This window comes from Pseudonaja textilis, chromosome 2 (assembly GCF_049901715.1).
Source record: "Pseudonaja textilis isolate UNSWEBS1 chromosome 2, rPseTex1.2, whole genome shotgun sequence".
NCBI lineage: Eukaryota > Metazoa > Chordata > Lepidosauria > Squamata > Elapidae > Pseudonaja > Pseudonaja textilis.
Genome location: NC_141991.1, coordinates 105,518,521 through 105,538,151, shown reverse-complemented (window position 1 = coordinate 105,538,151; position 19,631 = coordinate 105,518,521). Strand labels below are relative to the sequence as shown.

At 36.1% G+C, this 19,631-nt stretch overlaps 1 protein-coding gene across 6 annotated transcripts in view; it reads right to left on the bottom strand.

Moving 5' to 3' along the window:
• TNRC6C (trinucleotide repeat containing adaptor 6C) overlaps positions 1-17,273 on the bottom strand; it is a 144,363-nt gene extending 127,090 nt beyond the window's left edge. For all 6 annotated transcript variants that reach the window (XM_026702069.2, XM_026702072.2, XM_026702073.2 and 3 more), the window contains exon 1: positions 15,584-17,273. The gene's annotated coding sequence lies outside the window, so the exon portion shown is untranslated. The remainder of the gene's footprint in view (positions 1-15,583) is intronic.
• Between the last annotated feature and the right edge of the window lie 2,358 nt (positions 17,274-19,631).

Sequence of the window (19,631 nt, the reverse complement as noted above, 5' to 3'; positions counted from 1 at the left end):
AACACAGTTGTTAAGTGAATCTGGCTTCCCCATTGACTTTGCTTGTCAGAAGGTTCCAAAAAGGGATCACGACACTGCAACCGTCATAAATATGAACCAATTGCCAAGCACCTGAATTTTGATCATGAGTCCATGGGGATGCTGCAACAGTCGTTAAGTGTGAAAAACAATCCTAAGTCACTTTTTTCAGTGCCATTGTAACTTTGAACTGTCACTAAATGTACTGTTGTAAGTCAAGGACTACCTGTAGTTGTACGTTCATTCATTGGCATGCATGAGTGGGTGTTTATCTAAAGCAGAGAAAATCTCTATTTGCAAGAGTAACAAAAACAGTTGTCACAACATCCACTGCAATCCTAGATATCAGAATCATCACAAAATTACTAATAACACTAAGTAATTGGAGCAGGATTATCAGCGTCCTTGCCTCTGTAACAGACTCTTACATGATACAGAATACTTAGATTAATAAAATAGGTCACATAACTTCTTTTGGTAAATAGGTATCAGGTTGCAAAGCAAAGCCATGGCTATAGTGATGAGACTTAAGAATACTTTTTAAACACCTGCAATCCCACAGTACTATCATTTACGGTACATTCAATACTGCATTTGACTACTGATAATAACACTTGCTGATTGAACAAACACCATTAAAACAACATACTGTAGCACATTTTTAATGACATCACTGGGTGGATATTCACTGTCTGTTAGAAAGCATACATGAAGCCGTATTCTAATAGGGATAATCAGTTCCCTGAAGAGGTAGATTGAAGCAGATGTTTCAATCAATGAGATGACTATCAAGTGTAATTTGCAGGGCCCTTGCCTATTGGAAAAAAAAAAACCACATACACCATTGATGCTACCATTGCAATCTCCTCTGTACTTCATGAACTTCATGCTACAAACAACAAAGTGTATGTATGCAGAATTTAGTAAAAATAATGAATAAGCACAAGACAAGAAACCATTGCCAAATATTCTGGCTTCTATCAATCCATGGTCAGGCAGATAGTGTAAAGAACATGCAACATCAACACTACTCCTTTTCGAAACTAAAAAAAAAATCATACAAAGAACAGGGTACATAATACTCTGGGAATTTCAAAAAAAATCAAGGTAAGTCAGGTCATGTTTGCATTATTTGATGTCACTATTCAGGCATCCATCATAAAGGAAACAATGAACATGAATAGTATGCAAAGAATTATTTAAAACATACTATAACTTTTCAGAAAGCACATAGCTTCCTAGCTCAGTTTTGCCAGAAATTACTTGGATGATCCAGCAAGCTACTGGAATGATGTTCAATGAACTGATGAAATGAAAGAACTTTTTGCCAATAATGAGAAAATTTTGGAGAAAATGAAACACTATACTTCAACATAAGTATCTTATCCTAACTATAAAGCACAGCAGGAGGGCTGCTTTGCAGCTTCATTACCTAGCTAGTTCACATATATTGGAGGAACAATGGATCTTGGAAAATATGAGCCAAATTCTGCAGAGGAATGTTAGGGAACTATCTGGGTTTAGGGCATGTCATTTAATGGGGTGAAAATTAGCTTTGGTATTTTTTTTAGTGAGGGGTTCTAAAAATATGTGTTTTTACACCAAGAATTCAAATCTGCTGTTAATTGTATAACATTTAGCTAATATTTGATCATATACCCCACAAATACTGTTCACTTTATCATCTCAAAATTACACCTTGTGCTACAAAAATGAATTTTATTTTTCTGCATGAATCTTATCTAGCTAAGCAACAACTAATCCATGCAATCATAAATTAACATCAGAAAGCAATTATCTGAGTTACAAAAATATTTAAGTGAGTTTCATCAAATCTTGTTTTGATTTATTCTTTAACATCTCCTGTCCTTATTGCCTTTGTGATCCTTTTATCCATGTGCTTGATCAGTAGAGAGATCCTTTACAAAACTGTCACTCAGTGAAATGAGAGGCTCACCAATTAAAACTCTGGTGAATGAAGGATCAATGTCAAGTTCTGTTGCAGTGTCTAGCAAGTTGCCAATTTTACCTGCCCATTTTGTTGTTAGACAAGGTCTTCCCATCCAATTTTGTCATTAAATGTCATAGGGGTAATTCATTCATGTGGAGTGCATATACCAACTAGATCAACTCCCAGTCAATCTTGATCTCTAGCCAGTGCATTGCACCACCTTCACAGCCAATATTAACACTTGTAGAATCTCCTCCAGTGGCCTTCAAGCTTTTGTCAATGTCGTTCTTCATGAAATACACCAGATTATCTGCAATCTTGAGCAGGTTTTCCTATTTTGGAGGCTTTCTCTGGAGTAACATGATCAATCTATCTTCCACCTGGTTCACTGCACACAGAAAAAATGTTCTTCTTTGATGGTACTGGGAAATTCCTGGTCTGAATTGTTTGATTTCAGCATAACTTTAGTTGCATCTATATGGCCATCAAAGAAGATGCATTCTATTTTGCCCTTCTTACAGAGTTCATTACATTCTTGATCTAGGGACTTCATAATTTTTTCCTGGGTTCTCTTGACTTTATTGTGGGTCAATTGCAAGTCTCTTATCTTCTTCTGTGATGAAGCCAGCATCTGTGAAGGCAGCTGTGGTAATGGCATCATGGCACATAGACACCATTGCATCTTATGCTGTCCATAGCAACATTTGTTATTTCTAATCTATTGTGTTCTGTCTTTTCTTTTGAAGTAGAGAACACGTGTATTTGGTCTAAGGTCTCTTCATAACTTCCATCACTTTCCTCTTCATCTTCATCATCAGTCATATGTCCTTCATTTTCATCATAAGACATAAGTACTTCATTTGTCGGTATCAAAATGTCTGAATACTTCTCTGCTTATATTTAGCGAGACTTTGTCTCTCATCATCTTGCTGCTTTTGCCTTTTGATCAGTCATTTCTGCTTGAGACATCTGGCAAGCCAATCTGGTGAGATTCAAAAGAACCAATGTCTCTCTGACCTTTAGTGAAAGCAGGTTCCTTCAATGATATCGTAGTCTCCTTGGGGGAGGTATAGTTTATGTGAGCTGCTTTTCTGCAGCCAGCAGGGCAGCTGAATTCGACACACAGAACAATTTGACACTTGATGTCAAACAGTTTGTCAAGTTTCACAGTGAAAGTCTCTTTGACATCTAGCTTTCCTCTACCAAGACATATGTTTTTGGCTCAATCTCAACTCTCTTGGATCTTGTTCAAAATTGTTACTTGTGAATTTACAACAGGGGACACAAAAGAATCGCTCACTTCCACTTTTCAAACACTTTTGGACATATGTCTCTTGCAAAACTGGCTGCTGGGTAGTTTCTAGCATCATCACTACTTTGTTCTCTTAAGAGTAGCCTATATCTGAGAATGTCTCACAATGTTGGTAGTTCAGATGGCAACAAATCTCTGCCAGTCCCAATTTGGTTGTGCATATGAGTAAATGTTCCCTCCCAGTCTTGTTCTTTTTTTAGAAGCCATTACATATGTTATTACACTCACAGGAAACGAGGCCAGCTATATTAACACTCTCAGACAAAATAATGTTTAACAAAAAGAGAAAGACAGCTGAACCTGTGAAATGAAACAAAATGTTAAAAAGTTATGATATTTATGTGGTTATTCACCAAGCACAACTGAACTATATTAAAGTGACCAAAATATCTTTACAATCCAATCCCCAAAGCATGTCACAACTTTGAGCACCCATAATGTTTGGAAATTAAAAGTTGAAAAAGGGGTCATGGTCTTGTAGTGCAACAAAAGTAAATCTACAAGTGAATCTGTCCAGCAGTATGTGTGAAAAAGAACCGTGTGATTTGGAGGATCAAGTGCCCGAAAGAAGCAACCCTGTGATACAGTTGCATAAAAGAATAAAACAATCACTGGCTCCATCAACAGAAGTGTAAGGTCAACAACAAGAAAAGCCTTTACGCTTCTCTCCAGTATTCTCCACTATTTAGACCAGTGATGACCAATCTTTTCGTCGTTGCATGCCGAAAGTGTACGTGTGTGTGTGCCTGCACCCATAATGCTATGCGCGTGCAACCCCCGCCCCTGCGCATGCAGTCCCCTGCCCCTGCATGCATGACCGCCCTGCCCCCTGCGCGCATGACCCCCCTATGTGGCACGTGCCTCTGTACATGCACACATGTCTTCTGCATGTCCCCCTCCCCTGCGCATGCATGGCAGATACCCGACAATCAGCTGGCTGGGAGGCGCACGTGTGCACAGTGGATCTGATCCAGAGCGATAACTCGCATGCTGGCAGAGATGGCATGTGTGTCACTTTCAGCACATATGCCATAGGTTTGCCATCACAGATTTAGACTATACCTAGAATATTACATTGAGTTCTGGGCATCAGATTTTAGGAAGGAGAGTGATAAACTGAAGTGTATCCAGGAACATCCAAGGTGGTGTGTGAGGAAATACTTATAAAGATTATCTGGAGGTATTGTGTTTGCTTAGTCTATTACAGGAGAAAGCTGGAGGGAAACATGACAGCTGTTTTTAACTATCAGAATCCCTATCATGTAGAACATGGGACAGAATTGTTCAGAACTGTTCCGAAAGAAAGGACAATATGCAATAGGTTCAAATTATAACAAACCACCACTATAGGTAGTCCTGGACTTACAACCACAATTGGGATCAAGATTGCCATCATAAATCAGGGCAGTCAAAAGTGAGACATCACATGAATCCACGACCTATGATGGCAATCCCAGCAATCACCATTGCAATTGTTAATTAAGAATCACTTTACATGCGACTTCCGCCTTTTACGAAAATAGTGAAACTTTACAAAAGCTCAAACAAGAGTCAAATACATTGTAGGAAATGTTCACTGGAGAAGCTGGGTCTGAAAAGGACGCAGCAAAAAGTGAAAGGTTGGTACAGAGAACTAGGAGGGACAAATGAACGAACCAACTCCTTGGTGCATGCTGAAGTGGGCTGGGGAGCAAATGAATACTTGCTGGCACTTGCTGAACCAGGGAGCCACATGAAGCTGGGGAGAGAAGGCACCTGGGTGAATGTTCACTGGTGTTGGCTGGGGGGAAATGAAGTTTCCTAGGGGGTGGTAGGCAGTTCCAGAGCTACACTTGCCATCCCACAAGATAGGGCATCAGGGGATCAAAGAGTCATAAATGAGAGAAGATAGAGGGGGTGGAGGTAACTGAAACATCCTTCCAGTTGTAAGTATATGTGGGCTGCCAAGCACCTGGATTTTTATCATGTGACCACAGGGGTGCTACAAAAGCCATAATTTCAGTCACACTGTAAGCTCATTTTTTTTCAGCACCACTGTAACTTTGAATAATCACTGAACAAATGTTCAAAAGGAAGCATTAATTCCTGTCGATTAGATATCAGGTACATTTTTAACACAGCTGTTTAAAAATGGAAGAGCTGCCTTGAAAGATGGTAGATTCTGTCAGGGGCCTAAATTGTCCAAAGGATTTGGAAAAGATTTTCAAGATTCTTTCCAACCCTTATATTTAACATTTCTAAAATAAATGTGTTGCATTTTAAATTATTTAAAATTTACTTCAATTTTGCCTAACAGACTAACATATACTCACATATAAACTGAACATTTCAGGTGCCAAAATGGGTCCAAAAATATTTAGCTTATCTGTAGACCAGATAAGGTCTGTATCTTTTTATTTTATAGTCTATTTTATAGTCTCTTTAATAGTCAATTAAGTATTAAAGGTATTTTAAATACATATTAAATTAAAATTCTGGTGTGAAATGTATCACAACTGATTTAAAATTGAAGAATCAAGTGAACAATATTTATGTGATAGAGCCTATCCGATAATGACTTATCTAGAAAAGCTAAGTAGGGTGAATACAGTTCCTATATAGATGGGTGACCAGAAGGAAATAATGTAGTGCAGACTTAGGCTAGGGGAGTCAAAACATCCCACAAAAAAGTAATGGCCACTTCTATATTGTTGTCAAGAAAGTTACATAAACATTTCTATGTAATTCATTAGAAGTGATCTAAACAAATTCTTGACCTAAAGAAAACTATATCTGTAGAAAGAGTCAAGTAGAATATCACCATTTTGTGTTATTACCATGTATCTGAAAACTTTCAAACAAAATGTGTACTTAAACCTCTTATGTACAAGATGCTGCACTCAGTTAAGTAAAAACCAAGGTAAGACACTTTATCATTTACCAAACTTTTAAATTTAAAGTGATACGCTAGATAAATAACTTCTGAAAATCAAGAAATAGTTCAGTTATGCTTGCTATGTTTGAAAGAAAGGTGAATGGGGAAGAGAAACTAATGAAAATAATATCCAAGCAGCATTGCAATAAGATATTTGATGTTTAAAAGTAAGGAAGAATAAAATATAAATTTAATATGTGAAATCCAAATTTAAATAGTGTCTCACTATACATCCAAACATTTTACAAAATATTTTCTTAATAAAACAATCCACATGTTCTATCAAAGGTTTCCAAGTTTTTTCAGTTCATGGTAGTCTTATTGTCTAAGTAATTTTTTAATGGCAAGCATAGTGGTTCCCAAACTATGTGTCATAGTGCCCTGGAGACAGAACAATGACATTTATCAAATAGTAAAATACCCTGTGGCACCCTATGAGTATGCTATGGTGCTCTGGGGCATAACAGCACAGTTTGAGAATCATGGCACTATATTGAAAGTCAAACAAATAAACAGAAATGTTTTCAATAACTATCTTACTACCTAAAATTAATGGAAACCTACCTGGTAGCATCATTTAAGAGGCAGTATGTCTATCTTTAAGGTCTGTCAGCTGGTTTTAGCATTTTCTAAATGTTTACTTTTTCTGTTACAACTTTTAAAGTACAGAACATTTGGTGCATACTCTTTGCCCTTCTTTAAATTTGTGTTTTATGCACCTCATGAATATATTTCTTCATAGCCTACTATAATTCATAGCTGAATTATGCTTCAACTTATACTATATTATTAATAGCTTAGCATGTTTTGTGACACCAACCAATTGTGATTGATTCAATAAATCATGATTAACCAAACCATGCCTAAAGTGATGTATAAATCCAATTAATAGATTGATGGAACTCAGAAATATGAAATTAATTTTATTTTAGAAAGGATAGCAATACCATTACAATACAAACCAGAACAAGAGCTATGGAGACACAATGGTTAGAATGCAGTATTACAGGCTAATTCTACTGGTTGCCAACTGCCAGCAGTTTAAGTCTCATCTCCTCAAGGTTGACTCAGCCTTCCATCCTTCTAAGGTCAGTAAAATTGTTGGGGGCAATATGCTGACTCTGTAGAGTGGGCTTTACAGCTTAGAGAGAGCTGTAAAACATTGTGAAGCGGTATATAAGTCTACGTACTATTGTAGTGAAAGTAGTGAAATGTTTGCAAGAAAACAACCAAGCTCAGACAGCACCAAGGACCCCTCAAAAGCAGGAGAAGAGGGGAAAGGCAATCTGCAGGTTCATGCTCTATGCTTTCTTCACTTGAGGATCACAATAAAGCAAAATGCTTCCTGTTTGAATAAAAATCATGCAGGTCTTGGAGACTCAGTAACAAAGCTGAATTACAAAGAAATACTACTATAAATCCAGCTTCTTAAAAGTTTGATCCATAACATGCTCTTTTTTATTAGTAGCAAATAAGTGTGAAGAAAATGTACCAAGCAAAAACCATTCCCCCCTCCCCCCAATCAAATAAAACAGTAGTTTTCCCTTCAGTACTTTGTTTGAAACAAAACTATTAATGTGGCACCTGCTCTGAAATCATATTAATATTTGTTTGCATCTGCATCTGCAGTATATTAAAAAACAAAAGATGTTTTCTGTTTTTAGAAGAATAATTATTTAAAAACACACTGGTATAATTTATAAATTGGTATCATTTCAAGGTCAGGAAACACCTCCTTTAGGGACATGTTTCTCACATATTTCAGTATAAAGTATAATCAGTATGGTGGATTACTTTATCAAGTTCTGTGCACTTATACTAATGAGATAGCTGAGAATTCTGGAAACTGTCACCTCAGCATAACTGGATGGGATTGGGCTGGAAAGGGTTACAAGCAAAATTCAAGTAGGCTGATGTGAGATAACATTCAGTGAATCATGCTGCTTTCCTCAGAAAAAATATTCAGTTCAAACTACTAGAAGGATATTCAATTTCATGAAGCAGACCTACCTATCAAACCCCCAAAGCTCTGACCAAGTACAAGTGCCTTTTGGAGAGAGTAAGGAATCACCTTCACATGGCCTAATTCCAGTTAGCATGATCTCCGTATATGCATTTTGAAAAGACAATGACATCTATGTAGCAGGCAGTTGCAGGCATTAAATGGAGAAACTAATACAGTGTGTAATATACTTCATAAATTTACTTCATAAATATACTTCATAAATACAATAAATGTACAAGAAAGTTAAAATAATATACTTCATAAAGGTACAAAAAATAGAAGAATGTATTCTCTTTATTTTTTAAAAGGAATAATGGAAAAAATACAAAAAAACCCTATAAAAATTGTAAGAAAAATATTCAAACTATTCTAAACCTATATGTAAGCATTACTTTCTAGTGGTACTTAAATATTAATTCCAAAGTAGCACTATTTTGGAAATGTATTAATACCAACTATATCAATAGCACTTAGACTAAATGTCAGCATATTGCCTCCAACGATCTGGGTCATTTTACTGACCTCAGAAGAATGGAAGGCTGAGCCATCAGGATCAAACTCCTGGCTGTGGGCTGAGTTAGCTTGCAATACTGCATTATAAACACTGAGCTACCATGGCTCCTATAGACATTCATTATCCTACAAGCATAAACATTACTCAATGACATTTAAATAATTTTTCATTCAACACTACCTTTAAAACTGTAATGTGAGTACAAAAATGCTAGCGTGCATCAATAATTTTTTTTTTCCAAAGCATAAATAAACCCTTTAAGATAGTAAAAGAAAGCTATAATTTTTCCGGTTGAAAATCAATTTCTGAACAACTATGAACTAATCCTGAATTTTTATGAAATATTATCATTTAAAATATTTCAACCAATACTGTTACAGTAATATTTTACAGCAAGGGAAGTAAATCTCTATTATTGCTTTCTTCCTTATTTTGCTCAAACTAGTCAGTTAACAAGATGCAATATAAACAAATTAACGGAACTGAAATAAAACTTAGTCAATTAAGTTGTTTTCACATTTCATACTATCCTTACAGATTTAATACAGAAACTGTGCTCTGAGTAGTTGCTTTAAATTAATTTTCCACCTCTAAAAATCAGGTGGGAGAGCAGTTTGGTGCAGTGGTGTAGGCACTACATAAGTGGGAGCCTCAGTTCTAGTCCTACCTCAGGTACAAGGTCAGCTAGGTGTCCTTGGGCCGATCATACCTTCTCTCAGCCTTAGGAAGGAAGTGATAGTAAACCACTTCTGAAATCTTTCAAGAAAAACTGCAGGTACTAGGTACAAACAGTTGCCAAGAGTTAAGACTGACTTGAAAGTATGGAAATAATAATAACCAAACACTGAAAACTGGTAAGAATTGGGTATGTCAACTACACGGGACAGCCAAAATACAATAATGGACAATACTTTTTATACCTCTGCAACTGTATTCTTGAAGTTGAACTAACAGCAATTTATATTATCCACAACTTTCAAAGTAAGCAGATATTTTTTAACAAGGTGAAAAAGCTTATTAGTTCTTTCAGCTCTTCCTCAACTGTAAAACAACACATTATTTGTTCCTCCAATTTCACAGGTGGCAGATATTATTTCCATATCTCTGACAACTAGGTGACATTGCAAGGAGCAGTAAAGCAAATCCGCTATTGGGTTGAATCTTTCATTTGCCTACAATCCTTCCCATACAGTATATTCAGAGAACAAATCTCTAGTTACTTTGCCTAGAGTTTCAAAACACAAGTGTCAGGTATATAAACAAAATTGAATCCAAGATTAAATATTAAATATTTATCTTTGCTATTAATTATAAACAGTTTAACTTTTTAACTTAAAAAATCCTGGAGATCCTTTCAAAGATTAAACAAAATAAAACCTGAATTAGAAAAACACCCTAACTTAAGATAAAAGAACAAGGTCAAGAAACAAAAAAAGGGAATTAATAAGCTTTTAGTAACAAAATATTACCAATGCTGCTATAGGAAAGCATGTAAATGATTCTCCTTGTCTATAATATACCACAGTAATGAGAGGACTTGAGAACGGACTTACAGTGCTGTATGTTTAATTATATTTTTATGTCAAGGTACTAATAATAGCTTTATATTTATGGCTACTCCAAGGAAATCAATTTATTTTGGGGAAAAAAAGCTAAAATTATTTTTAGGCTCATTCTTGAAAAATGTTTTCAACTTGAATAATAAGCAGAAGCAATCTAATGTAAACATTATTAAAACATATTAAAAACATGCAAAAAAAACTTGACCTAGAGTTTGTTAGTTGTGTGTTATGATTATGTACAGTTTATTTAAAAATTAAATGACAAAACAATATTCCCAAAAAAATGTTTATTAAGAATGCATTTCACCTTCCTAGCCCCCCAAAGACAAACCACAGAGCTGTGTACAAAGCTAGACAATCTGGGCAGCCAGCCATAAAACATTACTTCTATAGCAGATTCTGCTTTCACTCCTAAACTCTCCACAGCTGTAAAATATAACAAGAGAAGTTCTGGTAACGGCCTATATGTCGCAGACTATTTATGATTCAAAGGCTAAAGTTTATTTCCCTCACTTTGAATCCTTTCTTTGGGTACACGCCCAACTGGGTATTCAAGGTTAACCTTTTAGATTGCAGAGAAATAAAAACACAAAAATGACTTGTTACATAGTAATATCTGATGACTTTCCCAATAGCTTTTATTGAGAAGATGAAAATAGATAGCACTCATGCAAATAAAATGGATTACAATATGACTACAGAACAGAAACTTACTTAAATACCTTTGTATTTGGAATTTCACAGTTGCAAATATTGTTTTAATTCAAAATGTAGACCAAAGTTCAAAGAACTATACAACATGCCAAATGCCCAAGAGTGTTTTTTTTTTAGTTTCTCATTGTCATCCAATCAAATGACACAAACAAAATTGAAGCACTGCTCCAAATAGACACAACTAGAGAGGAATGAAGAAATATAAAAATCTGCTCTCTCTCTGTATGTCAGCAATAGTGTTTTGTGGCTCTCTAAATCCCAGCTTTTAGTACACATAGTTTAAAGCAAGTTCCACTGAAATCAATGAACAGTCCAATTTAGAATGTTTTATATGGTGATTTATCTTTCTTTACAACTTGTTATATTTATGCATCAATGCAAAAGTCATGCATCATCGAAAACTAATTTGGTAAATCAGTTTGTTACATCCAGAGCATATTACAATTCAACAAAATGTTTAAGTCTTCCAGTTCTGACCCAGCTAGTACCTTTATAGTTACTGCAAAGCTCTAGACATTATCACCAAAAGGTATCAGCTGATACTAAATTGGGTAGACTGCATCATCATCAGGTACTTAAGATGCTTCATATCATTCATCTATAGTACTAAAATAGAATGATCAGTTCTTTTCTACAGCTTCAACACCAGTGGGGAAAAGGTTTCAAGTATGACATTATCTTGTAATATGGATTTTAGTTTTTAACAAGAGTTTGATGATGCATCACACAGTGACATCCTGCAAAGCAAGGAATACAAATGCTAAGCAGCCGCCAAAACAATTTTATAGTTCATAATGTATTTTTGGCTTCACAAAAACATATTAAATTTAATACTGCTTTATATGAAGTAATTATATCAACTAGGATAGTGATAGATTTGAAAGGCAAAAAAATTAGCATTTATTCTTATTTCTAAGCATTAAGTCTGTAGGTATTCTCACATAGACTTTCTTAGCAATTCTTTCCATCTGAAATTCGCCTTTGCTGAAGGAAAAGGCTGCCCCACCCCTGACCTTCTCCTCCTCCAGCTTGTTTTGGAAAGCAGCCAGATGTCAGTATTGGGAAAAGTGCATATTTATCTCAACAAGACCAGCTGCAGAGAACAACTAAATGTAATTTTAGGTATTATTTATTCTTCCTTCTCAATGGCCTTGTTTTTTTTATTCTATTAAGATGCTGAGTTCCAAATTATAACTACACTGATGCTTTAGTAACTGTATTCCTATAGCTTACTATCATTAAGGAAACAATCATCCTTGTAAATAAAAGTGAATTCTCCATTGATAGAAATTAATTTGCATCCTTAAGGCAGAAGGAAAAATATTTATATGCACTTTGCTACAGTGAGTATTCCTTTTTGCCCTTTTTCACACCTGGCTGAAATACTGAATCTCTGAAACACATCCAAAGACACACCCAAAAAACCTGTTGTTAGACATGATACTCCAATACTTACCATGTGATCCTTCAATTTATGATATACTGAATACTGATGTAAGATTTAAATAAGCAAAAATAGTCCAAAAGTTTAACTAATACCTTACTATTTGTCTGCCCAACAATGTTAATCACTGTTGCAAAATGGTACATTAGCTACAATTGCAGATTAAAGATTAAGTTACTGCTTTCAATGGGGATAATAGTGATTATTATGTGAAAGGATCTCTTTCACCCAATAAAAAATCTGTTACAAGGACAGAATTTCAAAATATAGAATATTTATCTTATTAGTACATATTTATAAAAGTGTGAGGTTCAAAGTAGGATTTCTCACCATAAGGTATGCATTATTCACTTTTCTTTTATCAGCTTATCTATTCAAGAACTGTGATGAATTTTACAAAGGCATGACTACTGAATCACAAGAGAAATAGTATATACAGTTTTAGAGCTTATGATTTAAGAATACAAATACCCTTCATGAATCTGTGCCTGCTTAGCTGATAAAGAGACTAGCATTGACATCGTATTTTTTATCAATATCGGACCTCCAACATTCATTCATATTGTGAGGATAACTTACATTTGGGACATTTTAATTGTTTTAAAGTGCTTTGCAGACTGCTTGTTGACACCAGAACCTAAGTGAATCAAACCATCGGCCTACTTAGTCCAATATTTATTTCTATAATGGCCAACAAAATGTTTATGGAAATCCCACAAAAAAGGAACAACATCTTCCTCTGCTGATGTTTCTCAGTAACTGATAAAGCTTGCTATCTCTGATCCTAAAGATAGTATATAGCCTCATTTACTAGCAATTTTCTTCTGGATGAATGTATATAAGCCCTTTTAAAATTATCAAAGTTGCTGGTTATAGCTGCATGTTGTGATACCATGTTTCAGAATCTATATGTGTGAAGAAGCATTTTCACCATTCAACACATTTGACAACCTTTGATTCTTGTATTTTGAAAAAGAAAAACTTCAATTTCTTTGTATACCATGTACAGTTTATATACTGCTATTTTGCCCAGTTACTTTGCATTTTCTCAATTAAAAAGCACTAAACAATAATTTACATATGAAAATTATGGAATTGTCTAATAATGGTTACCATGTTCTGCTTGATAAAATGCTTTTTAGTGTACAGTTGTTGGCTGCATATATAGTATTTCAAATATGGTCACATCATATATTTGCATTAAAACATTACAGAATAGTATTTGTGGCTCCTTTGTAATGATCTCCAGCATGGAATTCACATTTTTTTCACAGCTGCTGCGCACTGTATTGACATGTTCATTGAGTTATATCTATTATAAACCCACTATTTTTTGCTCTGGTCAGTCACTCTCAGCTTGACAATTTTTTTCAGGAAACATGAAAAATCAATAAGGGAAAGCATAATGCATTTCTGTCCTCTATATTGCATTAAAAGGGCTACATTCAAACCCTATCATTAAGTCCATTTAATTTTTGATCAGTAAAAATTTGCATTAAAATTAAGATTGCAACAGAATCATTTCAAAACTAGAAATCTTGTATTTTGTTCATAGTTTACTTAACACAGTAATTAAAAATGGAAAGCATGTTATGTTACAAATATGCTAAAAAGTTAACCAAAATGTATCAATAACTATAATTACATTGGAAAGAAATAAAATACTTTAATTTTAAAAAGACAATATCCTTTTTTCAAAAGTTACTTATGATAAAATATTTTGTTAATTGAAGGGTTACTAATATCCTTGTGTAGAAAATTTAAATCTAAAATTTAAAAGATAATAATAGCAATAAAACATGAATGAAATTTAAATATTTCTGAGGCATTTTAGATCAAAGTTGAGAATATACAGTTGAAACAGAACCTAAAGAGACCCTCAAATCGGATGATAATCAGAAATTCCTATAACAAGTTATATTAAGTCTTGAATTTTTCCTGTGTAAAACTGTTCATTTTTCTAATTTCTGATGAAAATAATTATACTATATGGACAAAACAGCAAAACCTCAATTATGCAGAAATAATGAAACAAATTATCGGATTTAAAAAGCATTTCAATAATTATTATAGATGCTTTATTTCATATGTAGGTATTTCTCACAATCTAGGTTTATATGTTAGGAATCTACCGATATAAAAAAACATTTGTTTAGAGTACTACAGAGATGTTATTTTGTTTACTGTTCCACATGCAGACTTTTAAGTAATCGAAGCATTCTTTAGCATTGTTTATAAAATGACAAAATCATTAATAATTTTAAATCAGCCTTAGTCACCTTTATAATATTAAAAGTATAATACTCTTCTATGCATCAACTATGTTTCTAGACAGCCCAGTTTTTTATCTAAATAACCTAAGGAATTTGGGTACACTTTCAGCAAAATTCCATAGTAAATTATATGCAAATTGTCATTCTATCCCTGTGTTTATTCTTAATCATGTTACATTGAATGAAAAATACCATGAAAAGGGGGGGGGGGGAATCTAGCATTAAGAATACTTCAGCAAAGAAATGGAGACATCAGAAAAACTACTTGGGAAGGGGGACAGCAATCCTTTGCACATTACCAATTGGTAAGTCCCACTAAACACAATGGAACTTAATTCAAATAAGTCTATACAGAATTGCACCTATCATTATTTAAATGCCCAACTAATCATAGATGAAGTTCAAGGTTTGACCACTTGGTTACATTCAATCAGCTTCTCTAGTGTAGCAATACACTGAAATTGCCAAGATTAATTGTCACTATTTTCCAAACAGCACACCACATGACAACAGCATGCAAACCCTAATAATTCAAGAAATCATTTCTCATTATTTCCATTTTCTTCCATCTTTTTTAATAAATGAGGCATTTGGAGTTTTCAGTAGCAACAAGGAATGTGAGAAATATTGAAGTTTTTAAAGCATCTGAAGCTGTCAATTGGGGATATGTTTAGCTTGTGAATACATTAGCTTGAGTGGGAGATTTGTTAATTTTTCATTTTAATAGTTACATGATTAAAAAACAGATTACAGTTAGTATAGTCCTGGATCAAGAGCTACTTCATAGGGAACTGCAGGCACTTAACTTCGTAAGAGGTCTTTTTCCATCTAACTTTTCTGCCTCCACATTAAAAATGTGAATGGTCCTTCTCTTACCTTGCTTCGTTTCCTTCTGGGGCTCTTTGGCAGCTTTCGACTCGGTCTCCTTGAAAAAGAACAAATGAATATTTTGTCCGGCGCCTGGGAGTTTCACTACCGTGCTCCTTTCTTTTAATGCTTTTTCTTACAAAAAATACCCGTATTTTTCACGTTGAATATGAAAAAAATCTCTCACGGCCAAAGTCAGTTTTTTTTTTTTCAATATCTATGCTTGTTCCAAATTAAAACGAAAAACAAAAACCACCAAAAATATTCTGCCACAAAAGAGGAGGAAGGGGGTTGGGAAAATCAGACAAGAAACCAACAGTAAAAGAGCTGTATGCTCCAGTTTTATTTCCAGCCCAGAAGATAAGTGCAGCAGAAGCAGGTCCAATTCCAAAACAAGAATTATTCTTTTCTTCAATGAAGCAAAACTCACAATTATGAGTTCTCAGTTAAACTCTGCACAGAGAATTTTGTTTTTAAAATTAAACATAGATGGTTGCAGCAAAAATATACCGTCAGGATGAGCGTGAAATCTGTATGCTTTGTAGTTGTTCAGGATACGGCTTTTAAAAAGGTGTTGGTAGATTCTCAGTTTACACGGAGGAGCATTTGAATATTTTGTTTTCAAAAGTGCAAATTAAAATGGATAATATCGAACCCATTCAAAAGTTTAAAGATTAGGTCAGAAAAACAAAAAACAGCCAGAAGACTCTGAGACAGAGATCCAAGTACCCAGTTAAGTCTTTTTTTTTTTTAAAGGAAAGCGAGACGTAGAACACAAGCAGAAAAAAAAAGGTCTTAACAGTTTCTTTCAGGAAGATCCAAGGGAGAGAAGAATCCAGGCAAGGATCCACAAATGCCAGGGAAATCCACCAGCAGTGCTTTTCATACGTGGATCCAAGGAAAGGAGCTCCAGCAGTCTCTCTCATGTACCGGAATCCTAAAAAGGATCCAGAAAATAGGCTTCGTGGTGAGTAGGGAGCCCACCACTGTCTTTCATACGGATCCACCCAGACAAGCCAAACATAGGTGGATCCAGAGAAGAAGGCAAAATCCAGTCTCTTTCTCACAAAGACAGGATCCGCAAAACCCGGGGCGATCCCGCAACTGAGTTTCTCGCAAGGAGGTCCGTCAGTCGTTTCCTCTCCCCCGCGGGATCCACCCAGTCAAGAGCAGAATCCACAGCAGCAGCAGCAGCAGCAGCCGCTCGCTCTCCTGTCCCTCCCCAGCGATTGACGAGAGATTCTCTGGGGGAACCAGAGGGATTTATGGAGGCAGCAGCCGCAGGGACGGCTTCTCGGACCGAGCTTTTCGCTTGTAAGGGAAAAGGGGTTGGGCCGCTGGCAGGACAAGCAACGCCGCTGGGTTCAGTGATGCCGCCGACCCGGCCCTCCACTCCTCCTTGCAGTAGTAGTAGCAGCAGCAGCAGCAACAGCCGCCGTCGCCTCCGCCGCTTGTGTCCTCCGCTTCAGGAGCAGAGCTGCTGCCACCGCAGCCATTTTGTTACTAACTGACAAGAGCTCCGGCAGGCAGCCAGCGCGAGACCACAACGGGGCGAGGGGGAGGGAGCAAGGAGCGAAGGAGAAAGAGAGAGAGAGGGGAAGGGAGAGAGAGGAAGGGAGAGAGAGAGAGGCGAGAATCCCTCTCCCTCCCCTCCCTGACCTCAAACAGGAAGTCCCAACCACCTCTCCGATCACGTGGCAAAGCCGAGCGCATAAAAGAAGGCTCCGAGACATGCAAAATGATTAAAGGCGAGCCAATGGGGCGACGGGAGCAGTTAGCGAGCCCCGCCTTTTCTCTCAGCCTTGTCTCGTTGCGTGAGAGCGGGCGCCGAAGCTTTTTTTTTTTTTCCCCTGGCTAGGCGGTGAAGCATTGCTTCGAGTGGCTTTGCCTGCTCCGTCCATCTTGTGTGTTAGCTAAATCTCCATAGAGAAGGGAGTAAGAATCGCAGGTCGTTCCCGACCGCTTTGCACAGAGAAAAGCAAAACAAAAACCCCAGGCTGGGAATGAGAGAAGGCGCAGACATGCTTTTCTGCAATATCTTTTCAAGGCAAAACGTTGTAGCAGCCGCACCGAACCATTTGGAAAAGAAATGGGTGTTTTGATCCGCCTATTTGTTTATGTAACTGTATCCTTGGTGGGTGTACGCTGAAGCCATTATTTTAGCAGCCTGCTTGTGTCTCGCCACACAAGCGTTCAGTGGTAGTGACTGAAAGGGGAGCCGAAATAAAAAAGATGCGATGCCGTTGCTATTTTATAATTTTATTACCCGCTTTAAAAAAAAAAAGCTTTAGCCCATTTCTTCTGAGTTTACTTACCATAAACTGAACAATCGCCTCGCACTGCCGTGGAAAGATCAGAGTATCTGGCAAAATTGATTTCGACCTCCTCCCATTAGAGATCCCTTGTTTAGGATAATAACTTAAACCTGTTTCCCAGGATGGCATACATAAGGTAAGCTACAGCTGTTGGTCCACTGGATGGTTTCAGAAAGGGTGAAGTGAACCTTGGGAATTCACCCAACTACTGAAGCTGAAGAGGCACCAAGCTGAGGAAGTGGCTTGATGTTTGTTTAATATACTCTAGTGAGCTGGAGAGGAGGCGAAGAGAATAATACCATAATTCTTCCTTTGGTGGTCCTTTCAATTAAGTCTGCACAGAATTGTGACCAAAGGATAGTTAACCAGGTTGGAAACAACCTGAAGGGAGCACCAATTAAAACTAAGTGCCTCCAATGGTAATGTCTGCAGATGCAAAGTTTGGGGTAAAGTGAATAGATTTAATCTCTTGAATTCCATTGTTTAGTTGGCTACTATCAGCCAAAGGTTACTCAGGCTACTTTTCAGAGAAGAACGAACAATATTACAGGGCTAAAAAGATAGAGTTGGGGTTTTTTTTTAACAATGTTTTTGTTTATCACCACCCAATGTTATCAAAAAGAAGAACTCTCACATAGAAAATAACCTTACTGTTTCATTTGGCACACTGAAAACAATTGTTACAAATGTAGCTGGTAAGTAGGCTTGGAAATTCTACATCTCCAAACAATCTATCGTCACTGAGTGTTCTCAAAATCTCTCCTTGTAGAGGTTTGTATAGCATACTAATCTCTAATTTATTTAGTGTGATTTTAGCTTAGCACAATGTGTAAAACCAATTGCTGGGATTTGTGAATTAGCTTGTAAAGATAAACGTTGTGTAAACAGGATTACTAGGCCTAACTTTAAAAGGTTAAAAACAAAATGTGACTTAGTACATTGTGTCAACCTAGCCATTCAGAGAGTCAGCTTTGATACACATTTAGAAATAACTGGAAGATGTATTTAGTAGATGGCAAAAGAGCCAAAGTTAGCTACAAGTATTGAATTCAGTGGTATGAACAGCAGAATAAGCATATACAAATTCACCCTGGATTTCCCTATTTAAAGATATAATCATTAAGACTTTTTAAAGTATCCATAGATGTATCATTTTGAATGAACTGGCAGTTTGCAACCCATTAAAGTTTTAGGCAATCCAAAACCATGCCATTGCAACTCTAAGAAACTTTAAGAAATCGTAAAATTACATTTGATCCAATACTTGCTTGGAGCACAGACACAAGTCAACTTTCATTAATAGTTAATATGTACCTTAGAAAAGGACAATACCTTGCTGACCCTGGCTAAACTGAGAAGCTGAGCAGGTTTTTGTCTGATTAATATTTGGGTAAAAGAATTACCTGGAGATTCTAAGGCTGTTGGCTGGACTGGGAAATTTTAAAGTAATTGCAAACCCTTACCAAGAAAACTCTGGGATTGCAGTCATCAAGAGTCTCAGACACATCTTTTTCTTTTATGTAGAAACAAAGAATGAGGTGTATACTCTGCAATAAACTTTGGATCAACTGAAATATACATCTTAAACTCTCTTACAAGATGACATAACTGTCAAAGATTTTGAAAGTTCCAAGCACATTATGTCAGAATGATTTTTCAACTCTGTCTCTACACAGGTAGAATGTTATTGGTGTTACAACACTATGCCTCATTGTGTCTTGCATTCAGAAGTTTGACTAAAG